The 12,541-nt window shown below is 40.9% G+C and overlaps 1 protein-coding gene across 3 annotated transcripts in view; it reads left to right on the forward strand.

Annotated features, from left to right (window-relative positions):
- LOC108049052 (zinc finger protein 704) overlaps positions 1 to 12,541 on the forward strand; it is a 119,719-nt gene that overhangs the window by 1,351 nt on the left and 105,827 nt on the right. The window lies entirely within an intron of this gene.

Below are 12,541 nucleotides of genomic sequence, written 5' to 3' on the forward strand. Positions count from 1 at the left end.
GAAAAACCCCCCTTTTGGGGGGCGCAGCATACATATGCACTTATGTATATCTATGCGCCTATGTACTCGGTTATTCAGAGCATATATTTACTCGCACCCCAGTACAGTACCGTGCGATATATAGTGTGTATGTGCAATCACGTTCTATGTGCAACTATGCAACGAATAAAAAAAGAAAAGCACAAAAAATACTTGTCGAGGGTCGCATTCCGCTTTTCGGCACGTAATTGGGTTACGCTCTGGGTTGGCCTTCTTGCGTATGCGCTTCGATATAGAACCCCTTTCGATTGGGGGCGGTTCGAGCCCCCAAGATTAGATTGGCCAAAGCTGAAGCTTCTTCAGATTTAATTATCTTCGGGGGCAATCGAAACCCCAAACCAAAATGCAAAAAAAAGTCAACTTGATAAGATCCAATATTAAAATAGCTACTCTGGAATGGCTATAAAATAGTTTATTGAATATCTTTCAAAAAATGCAATCCCTTTGTGTTTTTATTATAGAATAATACCACTCATGCGTGATTTTCAGCTTATTTTTCTCCATGAATTCATTATAAATTCTCCTCAACTCTTCTAGCCCACACAAACAAGATCTAGCTAATCCTCCAGCCACAGCCCATTTTACCATTACGTCACTCGGAATCGTTGAACTGCTAGCTAAACAAACACAAAAAAAAAGAATTAATAAATAAAAGCGGCGGAAAATAATTCTAGGGTGAAACATCGGATGGGGGCATTTATAGAATCGCCCCGAAGCCAAATGCGAACTCGAAAAAATCTCAGTGACGACGATGTTGATGGTGTCGTAATGAAAATTTGTTTAGAATTCGGTTTCGTAAAAGAATTTGATAGAGAAACAAACAGCACCCACGATAAAAAAAGAGTGAAATAAAAAGCACAAATAAAGAGACGTTCGGCGAACAAAAAAACAATTGCAATAAATGCGCTACAATTTCAGGGCTAAATAGAGATACATGGCTTGAGGTTTATACGTTTTACGGCTATGTAATTATATAGATTAATTCTCCGGGTTGGGGCCGCGCCTTGGCAACAACAAACACAACAACCGGTCGAAAGAAAAAGATGGAGATACGCAGAGAGAGCGAGAGCGCAACAAGATCGGATGAACTTTTCGAATTGCGTCATAAGTCAGATATACAGATAGATGGCAAAAGATAGTTGGATACATGAGCGGAACACATGCATCTGAGAGATACATGCTCACACAGATACTCGGCGAAGCGGTTTGCCGGCTGACTGCGCTGCAGTCAGAAAGAGATGCAAGAGCCGGCTTCAAGCTGTGCTCTGTCCCTTTCTCTTCCTATCGCCTTCTCTATTCCTCCAACTTGTCATTTTCGCCCGGCACCTTTTGCTTTTCCCTTGCAGTTTCCCCAGTTTATTTTTTTTTGCCGGCACGGGGTTTTTCTCTCGACTAATAATCGCTTAAAAACATTCGTAATTGTTGCATTCGAATGCCGAGATATTCGTCACGAGCGTTGATGCATTGAAAAAAAATATATATGCATTTTTTAACATATGGCAATATACTACGTTTTTTTCTATGTGACCAAACTTTTTCAATTAAGTTGTCATAATTATATATCTAGCTTTGTATAAAAGACCGAATTCAAGACACACAGATGATCAGAAATTTTATATTATACAGATCATTTTCACATTTTGTTTAAATAATTGAAATGCTGGTATCAGGATTAAAATAATATAATATGTAAACTATAATAAAAATAAATTAGTTATTCACAAAAGTCCAAGTTTAATTCACAGCCAACATATACTTTGGTAATTTGATAAACTGCTATGTTTATTGATCAGCTGGTATAAGAACTTGAAAACAAAAATGTAATTTAACATAGAACATAATTTTTTCCTTCTGTGTAACCGTACGTTTCGAGATACAGATACAGATACGCGCTCCTCAATGCCAAGTCAGCTGCGCGTATCTTTTCCGTGTGGCGAGTCGATAAATTTGTCAGCTAGCTAGCTGGCTGCCAGATGTGTGGGCTTGTCCCCAGCCCGATGTCAGCCCATTGTGCCCAGTATCCAGTATCCAGTATTCGGTATTCAGTATTCAGTATCCAGCAGATACAGATACTACCCGGACTGTGACCTGATCGAGTTTGATCTGTTGCCCAAAAGGGGAAAACACTGAAAATGTATCTATCGCAGCTTGTTTGGCTTGTCCGCTGGGTTTTACGATCATGTGGCGGAGCTGAAAACCCTCGAATTCGGAATCTTTCGGCATAATCAGCTATGGAAATGTAAAGCGAAACGCCATAAAGAAACGCGCGACTTACAAGCTCCAACTTCTATGACCTCATCATTAGCCACAAATTCGAAAATAACTAGAAAAGTGAAGAGCTCAAGTTCGCCGCTGCTGTTGTAAGTCAATCAACAATTGGTTTTTTGTTTGCCGTCTGTGGCTGGTTTTTTTTTTGGCTCGTTTCGTAATCGAAAACTGAACTGACAGCGGGGGTGGGGAAATTTGTTACATCTATCAATAGTTGTCCTCGCTGGCATGTGATGGTCACGTGTGTGTGTGAGTGTTTGACTCCAACCGAAATTTTTTTTCGGTTCAATTGCCCGCCTTTGTTTGCCACAAAACAAGTTTTTTGTGTTTTTTTTTTGTTGTTGTGTTCGCATCGGAAACGTGAGGCAATTAATTCTAAGGTTGTTTTAAACGAGAAACTTGTTGCACGCATTTCCATCGCCATCTCCGTGCTTTACATTTACATTTCCACGTCCATTTCCAGTGGCATTTCAATTACGATGACGTATAATGGCCGGGCCATGAATCAAGAGTCCAGCAGGAACAGCGCATATAATTTGCAAGCTCATTTAATGGGGGGCACTCGCTGACTTGGCCCAAGAATTAAGCTCAGCTGCCGGCCCAAATGTCGGGGATAATTTGTCAAGACTTGGGAGGAACTCAAGACGGGTAGCCCACTCCGATTTGTTGCCACTTCCGGGAGTAATTTGTAGTTTCTCCCTCGTTATCTGACGCTCTGTACCTGTGTGTTTTGCATTTAAAACGAAATTCATTTTAATGGCATTGAAAATGACATTGCCATTGCCTCTTGATTTTTGTGTACGCACGCAACCGTGCTGCTCCCATTTCTCCACTTGACTTTTTACTTTCATTGCTGGCCGAAATATATTTAACTTGTTCTTTTCGGCCTCTCACTTTTCGGCTGTGACCCGTTTTTGGCCCGGCTAAATGTGCAATTTGGCCAGCTGACCAGGTGAATGGCCATGACAGTGGAAGCAGTTTATTTACAACTACCGCTTTCGAACAGAAGAAATCCATCAATTTGCTGAGGGTTTTCACCGCGACCGAAATAAGTTGTAAGCTGATAATTGGATTTGCCCAAAACTTTCCACATATGTGTTGTATAAATCCATTACCTCTGCGATCATTTATCAGGGGTCCTGATCAGCTGAGTAATTTTATCATTTATGAGGCCTTGTTTTGAATCCTGGCGGGACATGCCTACTCCTGCTTCCTCTTTCTATACCTCTTTTGGGGGACTACCCGCTGTTCAGGTCTCGGGATATCGGAATCGGCTAACGACCTGCCCTGCTATATCCTCTAACCTCTCCCTCGCTGTCCCCCTACCCGTCTTTTTTCCGTTTTCTGTTCTCTCTGCATTGCTATGGTTTTACGATACCGGCAAAAACATAAATTCCCTTTTTTGTTCTTTGCCTGTATGCCGTTTTCGGTTTTTTGTCTGGAACAGGCCAAAAAATGACTGGCAGGCCACTCAAGAGCACCGCTGTTTGTATTTTCGGTTTTACTTCGGAGTTTTGGGTTTGGGACTGGACATGGTTTGGAATCGGTTTGGGTGCTGCTGCACTCTAATGACTAACCGACCTTGCCGGCTACTCGTAGATCTTGCAGGTAGAAAGTAGCCGCTTTTTGGCAATTTATACTCAACAAAAAATATGCACTCCAATTGGAAGTAATAAATTCTGGGGAGGGAATGGAAACGTTTGGCTTTTGTGTTTGGGGTCTTTGCTGACCTTTTTGCAGTTTAAACGAGACTTGTCCTCTGCCTGTTTTGGGTTACAAGTGGTATTCATCTGTCGGCATAGCGTTAATTTCTTTTACGGTCCTATGACTCACAGATAGGTCAAATTGAAAGGGAGCTATCACCCACCACCAGCGATTGGCAACCGAAAAAACTGAAGGTGAGATACCTAAATCGAAACGACTTTCAAAAATGCATATACATATTTAGCTTGTTTCGGTTTCGTTTGTGTTTTTTGATTTCAAAGCAGCGCCTTTTTGTTGGCTGATTTTTAGCGTTTTCAAAAGCGGCCTTTCAGCACAAGCTCAACCAGATATTTATACACACACACACCTGCACACCTGATTTTTTGAGTTTGTCTGAGTGAGTCTGGCGTTTTGGGTACATGCCACCTTGGTATGTGGGTCAATTTGAAATGGGGTTTTGATTAACGCTCAAAGAAAGACAGCGGACAGCAGCAGGAAAATAACAAAAATAATCGCCTCTCAAGTGTTTCAGTTGTGCGGGAAAAGCAACTCGAAAAGAAAAATAGCCCTGGCAGATAAAACGATATCATACATTTTGCGAGCAATTATAAACTTGTATTTGCATAAAACTATAATCAAAGACTGCAGTTCCACTTATCTTCGCACCCGGAAGACTCAAAAACCATTTTTATATTATTATGAGCACCATAAAATATTTGCCAAAATAGATTTTGCTTTGATTGCGGAACTGCGCCAAGGGCTACACACATATGTATATAAAAGTCCAGTTTCAATCAACGAGCGAGAGCTTTAATTATTGATCTCGAATCATTTTTTGCGCAGTATTTTATTCACACGAAAGTAGGTTAAGTTTTTTTTCGGTTTGTGCGTTATAAGGCTTTATTTGTTTGGCTTTATTATGACTTAATTTAAAAGTGAAAGCGATGAAGCTGAATTTTGGTGATTAAGTAAGGTAAAAGAGGGTTTTCCCCACAGAGAAAAAAAGAGGAGAGAAAATGTATTCCCCAGCAGAATGTAACACACAGATTCAAAACAAACTTGCAGATAGAGATGCAAAGAAGCCCTGCCGCGTTGGTATTAGTGAGCGGGTGGTGTGAGAGTGGTAGGGGTTGGGGAAGGGGGGAGTTGTGTGCGTGTCGTGGTCGCGTGTGTGCGTGCCACAGAACGTAAACAAAAATACGAATGTAAAGAGGAGGCGGAAAGTGAGAGATAAACAGAAAACAGCTGTACACACCAGCTAAGCAGAAAGAGCGAGAGGGCGAGAAACCCGTTTCTTATTAACAACAGTTACGCACTTTACGCACGCTCAGTTTGCCGGTGTGTGTGCGTAAGTGTGTGTGTGCGTGTAAGAGAGCCTTAGTTTTTTTTGTACAAGTATGGTATACTTTTTGTACATATATTATTCGCTTTGAAGAAAAACCGGCTCTGAGTTTTGTATTTTGGGTTCGGTTTCCATTCGATTCTGCCAGCGGAAGCACGCACACTTACAAACTGGAAACACAAAGAAGAAGCCACGCATGAAAATTGCTTTTCATGTGGCAGAACCCAAAAGTTCGGATAAAATAAAAGAAGATGTCAACGTCACCAGTTTGTGTACGTTGAACACAAACCCATTTAGCATCCCCCCCCCCACCCACTTGGGCACCCCCCTCGGCGTTCACCCTTAACCGCTTTTCCATTTTCCCCCTTCTTTTTATCACAATTTTGATTTTGTTTTGCGCCCATTTCGCTTCTCTGCGTTTTCCCTTGTTTTTTTTCTTCGTAATGCGAGGCCATTGTCACTCTTCCTGGGGGGCAAAGTGGGCGGTGAGCGGTGGGTGGCGGCTTTCGTCTAGGGCACTGAGAATAACTGTTTTCGGTATTTGGGTCACATGAAATTTAATCAAATTAAAATGTTTCGTATTCGTATTCTGGCTAACCTACCACCCGACAGAGAACAAAGTTTTCCTTTTTTCTTGACAAAGTAAGGGGTGAGGTAAGGGGTTCGTTTGCATTCCAATCGTGCTGACTTGCAACAGTTGCCCCTGCAACAACTACTGAGCTGCCAACCAAAATGATTGTAATTTGAAGTGGAACAGCCACACTTTTCAATCGGTGCACGCTTATTGTACACTTCAAATTTATGTGGAACAAAAGATACAAAATATTTCAACAAATTTGTTTAATATTTAATGCTTTAAAATAAACTATTAATCCATTTGTTCCTGTTCTTAGCCGCTCAGAAAAAAAGTAACTAATTATTGGTCTTATACATTTTTAATAATTTAAATTTTAAAATCACAAATGGTTACAAATAACATAGTGGCACCTGTACCTTTATTTTTCATTACGTCAGTAAATGTCCTAAGTGTATTTTAAGATCCAGTTAAATATTATTTATTCATTAGTTTCCAAGTAAGGAAATCAAAATGATCTATAAACATACAAAGCAATACTCTGCGATCTTTTTCTGTGCAGATGGTTGTAAGTTTGTGTGTGGCAGCATCAAGCTGTTGACTTGATTTCGACAAATTTGTTGCCACTATTGGCTCCTCTTTTCCTCTCGCCCCCTTTAAACCCCTTCGGCTCTGATGTGCAATTGACAGCAGCAACTTGCACCCGGGGGGAATCAGCGCCGGCAGCCGAGCCAAAGTCGCGGCTCGAGTGGCAGGCACATTTCCAAGCTGGAAATCCCTGAAAAGCAAGGCGATAGTAAATCTTGCACGCTTATCGTATACGGCTTATCACGGCCGGACGGACGAGTTGTCCGGGCGGGAAATTGAACCCCAAACGGAGTGTGTGGACGTCTGAAATCCATTGCCAGCTGATGATGAAAGTTGATTTCGGAGATAATTTCGAGTGTGGAAAAAAAAGTAGTGATTAGAGAGATTTTTATTTAATTTAACTTGTTTGTTTAGACTGATCTTTAAGATTTAATCCTTAAAATGTGATAGCCACTTAAGTGTTTGAATTTGCAGTTAAAAATCGATGGAACATAAAAAAAATTACGAATTTCTCACTGTATTTTAAGTTACCACAGGAGCTGAATTTAACACTTAATTTTCAACTATTTAAAGTAAATATTGTAAAATATTTTTAAAAATTATTAAATAAATAATAATTTGTATAATGTCTTTGATCACTTAAGTTTTAATTTACTTTTGCCAAAATTTAATAAATTTTGTGTGTTAATCCATATCTGAATCGCAGCTAAATACCAACATAATACCGGTGGCTGGCAAAAGCAAAGTCGAAAACTTCACACTTTCTACCGCTGAGCTGTCGGCTGTGGCCACTTTCTACCGCATTTCGAATGCAGCGTCTGCCAGTTGGCCAAATGGCCAGACTCTCATTCATTCGGTTGGGCCGTCAATCAGTCGGTTCGCCAACGGTCGGCTGGAACGCCAAAGTTCCCAAAAAAAAGAAGAAACAACAAAAACGCCAAACTTACGCACCCGAAAGCGAGAAAGAGAGAGAGAAGTGGAGTGGGGGAGAGATGGCGCCCAAAACAAAATGGCAGCCTCCCATGCTCCGAAAAACTACAACGCAATATGGTCGCCATTTTGTTTTCTCACCGTTATGTTTGGGCCCTATGCTCCCTCTCCCTTTGTTTCTGTATGTGAATGTGTATGTATTTCGATTTAGCTTTTTTTTGTTTATTTCGAGGCTTCTTCTTTTCGTTTTTCCCTTGGCCGCGTAGGCGTGATGGCGACGTCATCGCCCAATCCCGACACCACCCTCCCCCTCCATCAACCTCCTTGCCCTCGACACCCCAAAATTCCACCGCTTGGGCGCTATTTTCGTTTATTTACATTTCGAAAGCTACACCGCCAGCGAGTGGAGGGAAAACAAAGAAGCTTTTGAGCCGACACACGGCCGATGTCTTCACGCGTTTTCGATGCCAATCATGCGTAAATTACGCGATTAAATTAACTTGAATGAGTTTCGTGCAGCATGCAAAGCAACCAAAATAGAGATGACATTTAGGGCTGGGTAAGTTTTTTTTTTGGGAAATTAAGAACCCATTTGGGGTAAAAAGTAAAGAATTTCTACGGATGATATCAAAGGGTTCGAAGGCTATTTGCTATTATTATACGATTTATGTATTTAGGAAGAATACCAAAATAAATATTACTTAATCCTTTACTTAACACGATTTATTAAAGAATAATTGTTTACATTACTTTCACTAATATCGTAGCTTAGAAAGTAATAAAACAATAATGTAATATACCATATATACAATATATACTTTTATAAATCTATAAGTTCAACTGGAATGTAACTAGGTAATACGAGTCAATTTCCCATCACTAAGTTCGCATTTCTAGGTCCTCACGCCGAGTTCTGGCTTTAACAGTTTTCACCTCACATAACAATCAACTTCGCTTTTTTGCCTTTGCTTTGGCTGTGTCTTTGGCATACTTCTACTTTTTCGGTCTTATAAATTCCAAGGGGGCGTTGACAGGGGTGTCCGTTGAAAGGGAGAACCCACTAATGGAAATTCTCGGCAGACGGGGATGCTTATGTTTGCCTCGAGTACGCCCCTGGCCAGGGACAATGCTTCCGTTTCATTGGCATCTGCTACGCAATTTCTGTCGTCATCATTGCTCACTGCGTATACGTAATGGCGGTGTGAGTGAGTTTGTTCGGTTGTTTGTTTGTTTGCTTACGTAGCATTTTTACGCCGAGTGCTTATCACAATTTCACAGTGGGGAAAAGACCGGATTCATTTGACCCTGTCTGTTATTTACTTTACTTTCAATTGTACTTCTCTGGATAATCCCTGTGCAATTTCCATTGCAGTGCCATATTTACGAGCCGATTAGTTGTCAAATATCCCAAGGCCCTGCCTCCTGGCCATTTGAGTGGATGTTATTATGGTTCATTTTCCATTTTCACTTTCTCGTGGGCGTTTGAAAAGGGCGTGGGCGGGGGCGTCTGCGTTCGAGTGGGTGTGGCCCATAAACACTGCCTACGACGTCACGGTATAAATATAGAACACTCACTTCGGCATTAGTCACTTGAAGTTGCTTGCGATGAGGTCGTCGGATCGTTTGCTATTCTGAAATTAATTGAACCAATGCACAAATTCCTTAAGCACTTGCCATAACAGTATCTTTTTTTGCAAAGTTTTGGCAAAAAAAAAAAAATAGTACGCATACCAAATGAAAAACAGTCTGGAATTCCATTGGCATTTTCTTGACAATTTTTCTGTGTTGTGCTGCTGTCTGCGCTACAATGAAGGCTCGTAAAATTTTATCTCCTCAAATAAAATTTAATTGAAACAGGAAACTCTCGCATAAATTCCCAGATCCGTATTGAGACATGAATGACATAAAGGGACGACCAGGATTCCTTTGGCCCCCCGTATTCATTGAATTGCAATCAGAATAGAAAGGGGGGTAGTTTATGTACATAGGAAATGCAACTGGATATGTTCAATATATTTACCAAGTATCGTGGCTAAAAGCAATGAGGGAACGAAGTGCTGGTGCTGAAATGTGAAACGCTGCAAAGTTGATGATATTTAGGGTAAGCCCCAAGCTGTGATATCATTTATTGTCCCCATTTTTTCGGATTGCTGACACCCTGGAGGGGTTTTAGTTGCGATTACCGATCGATGTGCTTAGTCACCCTGGGTTTATCATCGGGGCGTTGATCATCTTTCACAGAACTCCATGTTACTCATGGCGCCCCACGCCGTTATGATAATTTCTTATGTTGAGTCAAATTCGTGCATAATAAGCCGTAGATTTATTTGTTAAATAATAATAATACCCTCCCGTCCGATTTCGTTTTATTTCTACTGGGTTCTGAATTTTTATACACGTTCTCCGGCTGCTTCTTCTTTTTGTTTATACGCCCATTTGGGTTATTCAACTTTCGGGAACGCGAGCCGTTGATCCCGTTCGAGTATTCCAACTGTTTGGGTCTCTGTGTTTGTGTTTTCGGTTCATTTCGGCAGGGGAACAAACGCATTTACATATTATTGATTCCGCTGTCTCTTTCGGCCGTCGAGTGCGTTTTAAATCGCCTCAATTGCTGCAAGCTGTTTAAATCGCTTGGAATTTCAGCTGCACTCTTTGACACTTGTCTCTTTTTTCTCTCTTCTGTTTTGCTTTGGCGATTATGAAATTATGTAATATATTGTGAGCCGAATAAAATGATTGCAGTCGAGCCTTGAGTGGATATATATACATATTTTGTTTGTGTCGCTTTTTGATGTTTTTCGTGTGGTTTAATTTGTATTTTTCATTAAAATTCCTATAAGTTAACAGAAATTATATTTACAATTTAAATGAAAACTTCTGATTACATTATATTATATATTTTGATCTTGGACCTTAATATTCATAAAAATTATATTGGGCTATTTTATTAAAGAAAGATAAAGAGTTGATTACTTTTGAATCTTAAAATTGTTAAAATTGTAAAACAGTATCTTATTATATTTATCAAGAAATGTTGTACAAGACATTTAAGCTGTGGTGCCTGGGACTTATCTTTTCTGGGCTTGTATTAAAAAAGGTTTCGATAACACATATAAATAATAATATGATTTTGATTATCTTGATTTTGTTTCATCGTTTCAAAGTTTTTAGTATTAAATATTTGACTAAATATTATTTTTATGTTGCTTGAGCCTTGAGTACTTATGTAATGAATAAGGAGCAGACAAGTTTTATGAGAAGGAATTTGGGACTCAGCCAAGCGGGGGTTGCCCAGTCTCCCTTTGTGTTTTCGTCTACCCTCTGAGGGTTCATAATATATACCTGTCTCTCTCTCACTCCCTATACGCGTCTCTTTCATTGAGCAGCTGCAGCAACAGGTGATCCTTTGCGTTGTATATTTTTTATTTTTTTAGTCTGGCTCAGTGTTGTGTCTGCCTGTTGCCCTCGCCAGATTTTGATGAAGGTCAACAAACTTGGTGGTGGCTGCTGAACGTGAGGCGAACGAACCCGCTCCCTATACCCCTCTCCCTCTAACTCAATCATGCTCTCTCGCTCCCTCTGTCTGCGGGTTTTGGTTCCTTTTTTTGTGGCGGTGGCGGCGGCGTCCAACGAAGCCTAAAAATCGTAATTTGAATCCAATCTTGTGCTGGGGAATTCTCTTGAAACGCCATTCAAAACGAAATTTCCAAAAGTGAGTAGCCGGCTATCAAAACAGAAACCGTACGAGTGTAAGACTACGAAGAAGTCCATTAAATGGTAAGACCGACATAAAAAGTCAAGCCCGAGATGCGTGTCAGATTTAATTTAACTATAAGGGGAGGCATAGTAGATTTCGTCATTGGTACCAAAATATGCCGGTCGCTCGGTCAAGAAACCCAGCCAAAGAAGCAGAATAAAAGTAAATAAATAACTATGAGACAATGACTCGAATGGGAAGCGATTTGAGTCTTGTTGCTGGGTGCTTCCCAGGTGATTTTCGGCCATCCATTTTGGCCAATGACGAAATAGCGGGCCGGTTCTTTCTCAGCCCGGTTCAAAGTCTGCTGCTTGGCGCTTGGGAAGCTGTCAGCTGCCGGTGATTGGAGTTACTCCATCTATTAGCTTTCTGTTTACATTGCCGGGGGAACAACAGATCAAAGCAGGGGGATTAATCAAAGTTTTTGGGGTGGCTAGTTGACCCAGTTGCAGTGGCAACCTCCTGCCAAACAAAAAACAAAATATTTCACTCGGTTTGTTAGGCAGGCGAAGGGAAATGGAAATGGGTCAAACACTCGATGCCGGCAGGGCAAACTTGTTGTTATGGCTGAAACCGAGGCGCTGCATGCGAATTCCCAAAGTAAACAAGGCAACAACACGGGGTGAACAAACAAACGAACCAGGCAAATTATGACATACATTCGGTTTTTTGGGGAGAAAGGGGAATGGGAGCGTAGATATCATCAAAACATAGGAATCCACTGGATTGCGGCTGATTGACTTCGTGTTTAGAAGGGGAGTGGCAATAGAGTGGTTCCTTCGAAGGCAACGTATGGCCTCTCTTTGAATTCCACAGCCAGGCACAGTACGAACATTGCGTAGCCGACAGGGTGACCAACTTGAGAGTTAAGTGTGTCACCACCACTGGCTGCATTCATTTCGTTTGCATCACACGAAATAGCTCGAAAAGCAAACAAAAATTACTGTGTGCTACTTTGGCAGCAACTTCTCCCCTGTTTCAGTCTCTTTTTGGGGGAGTCGGTAAACAAATTAAGCGCCTTGCCTTGTCACACCGAAATAAATCTGAGCCAAGTCCAAAAGCTGCAGTTGCTGGTTCGAAATTTATTTGGTGTCAGTGCTACAATGTTGTGTGTCATGTTTTTCTGATTCCGATTCGGGGGCAGCTCAAAAGTAAAGAAGAAACCGAAAATGAAGCGCAGCAAACAAACAAAATACTAAGCGAGACGCCCACAGAAATATTTGATATGCTAATGCCAAAGTCATTATGCAATTGTGAGCAGTTCAATGCGTACCTGTGATGTGTTTACACCATGAATATCTACATATTTGCAGTTGGCTAGTTGAGCAAGCCAGTGTGA

The sequence above is a fragment of the Drosophila rhopaloa genome, unplaced genomic scaffold (assembly GCF_018152115.1).
Source record: "Drosophila rhopaloa isolate 14029-0021.01 unplaced genomic scaffold, ASM1815211v1 contig_178, whole genome shotgun sequence".
Taxonomy (NCBI): domain Eukaryota; kingdom Metazoa; phylum Arthropoda; class Insecta; order Diptera; family Drosophilidae; genus Drosophila; species Drosophila rhopaloa.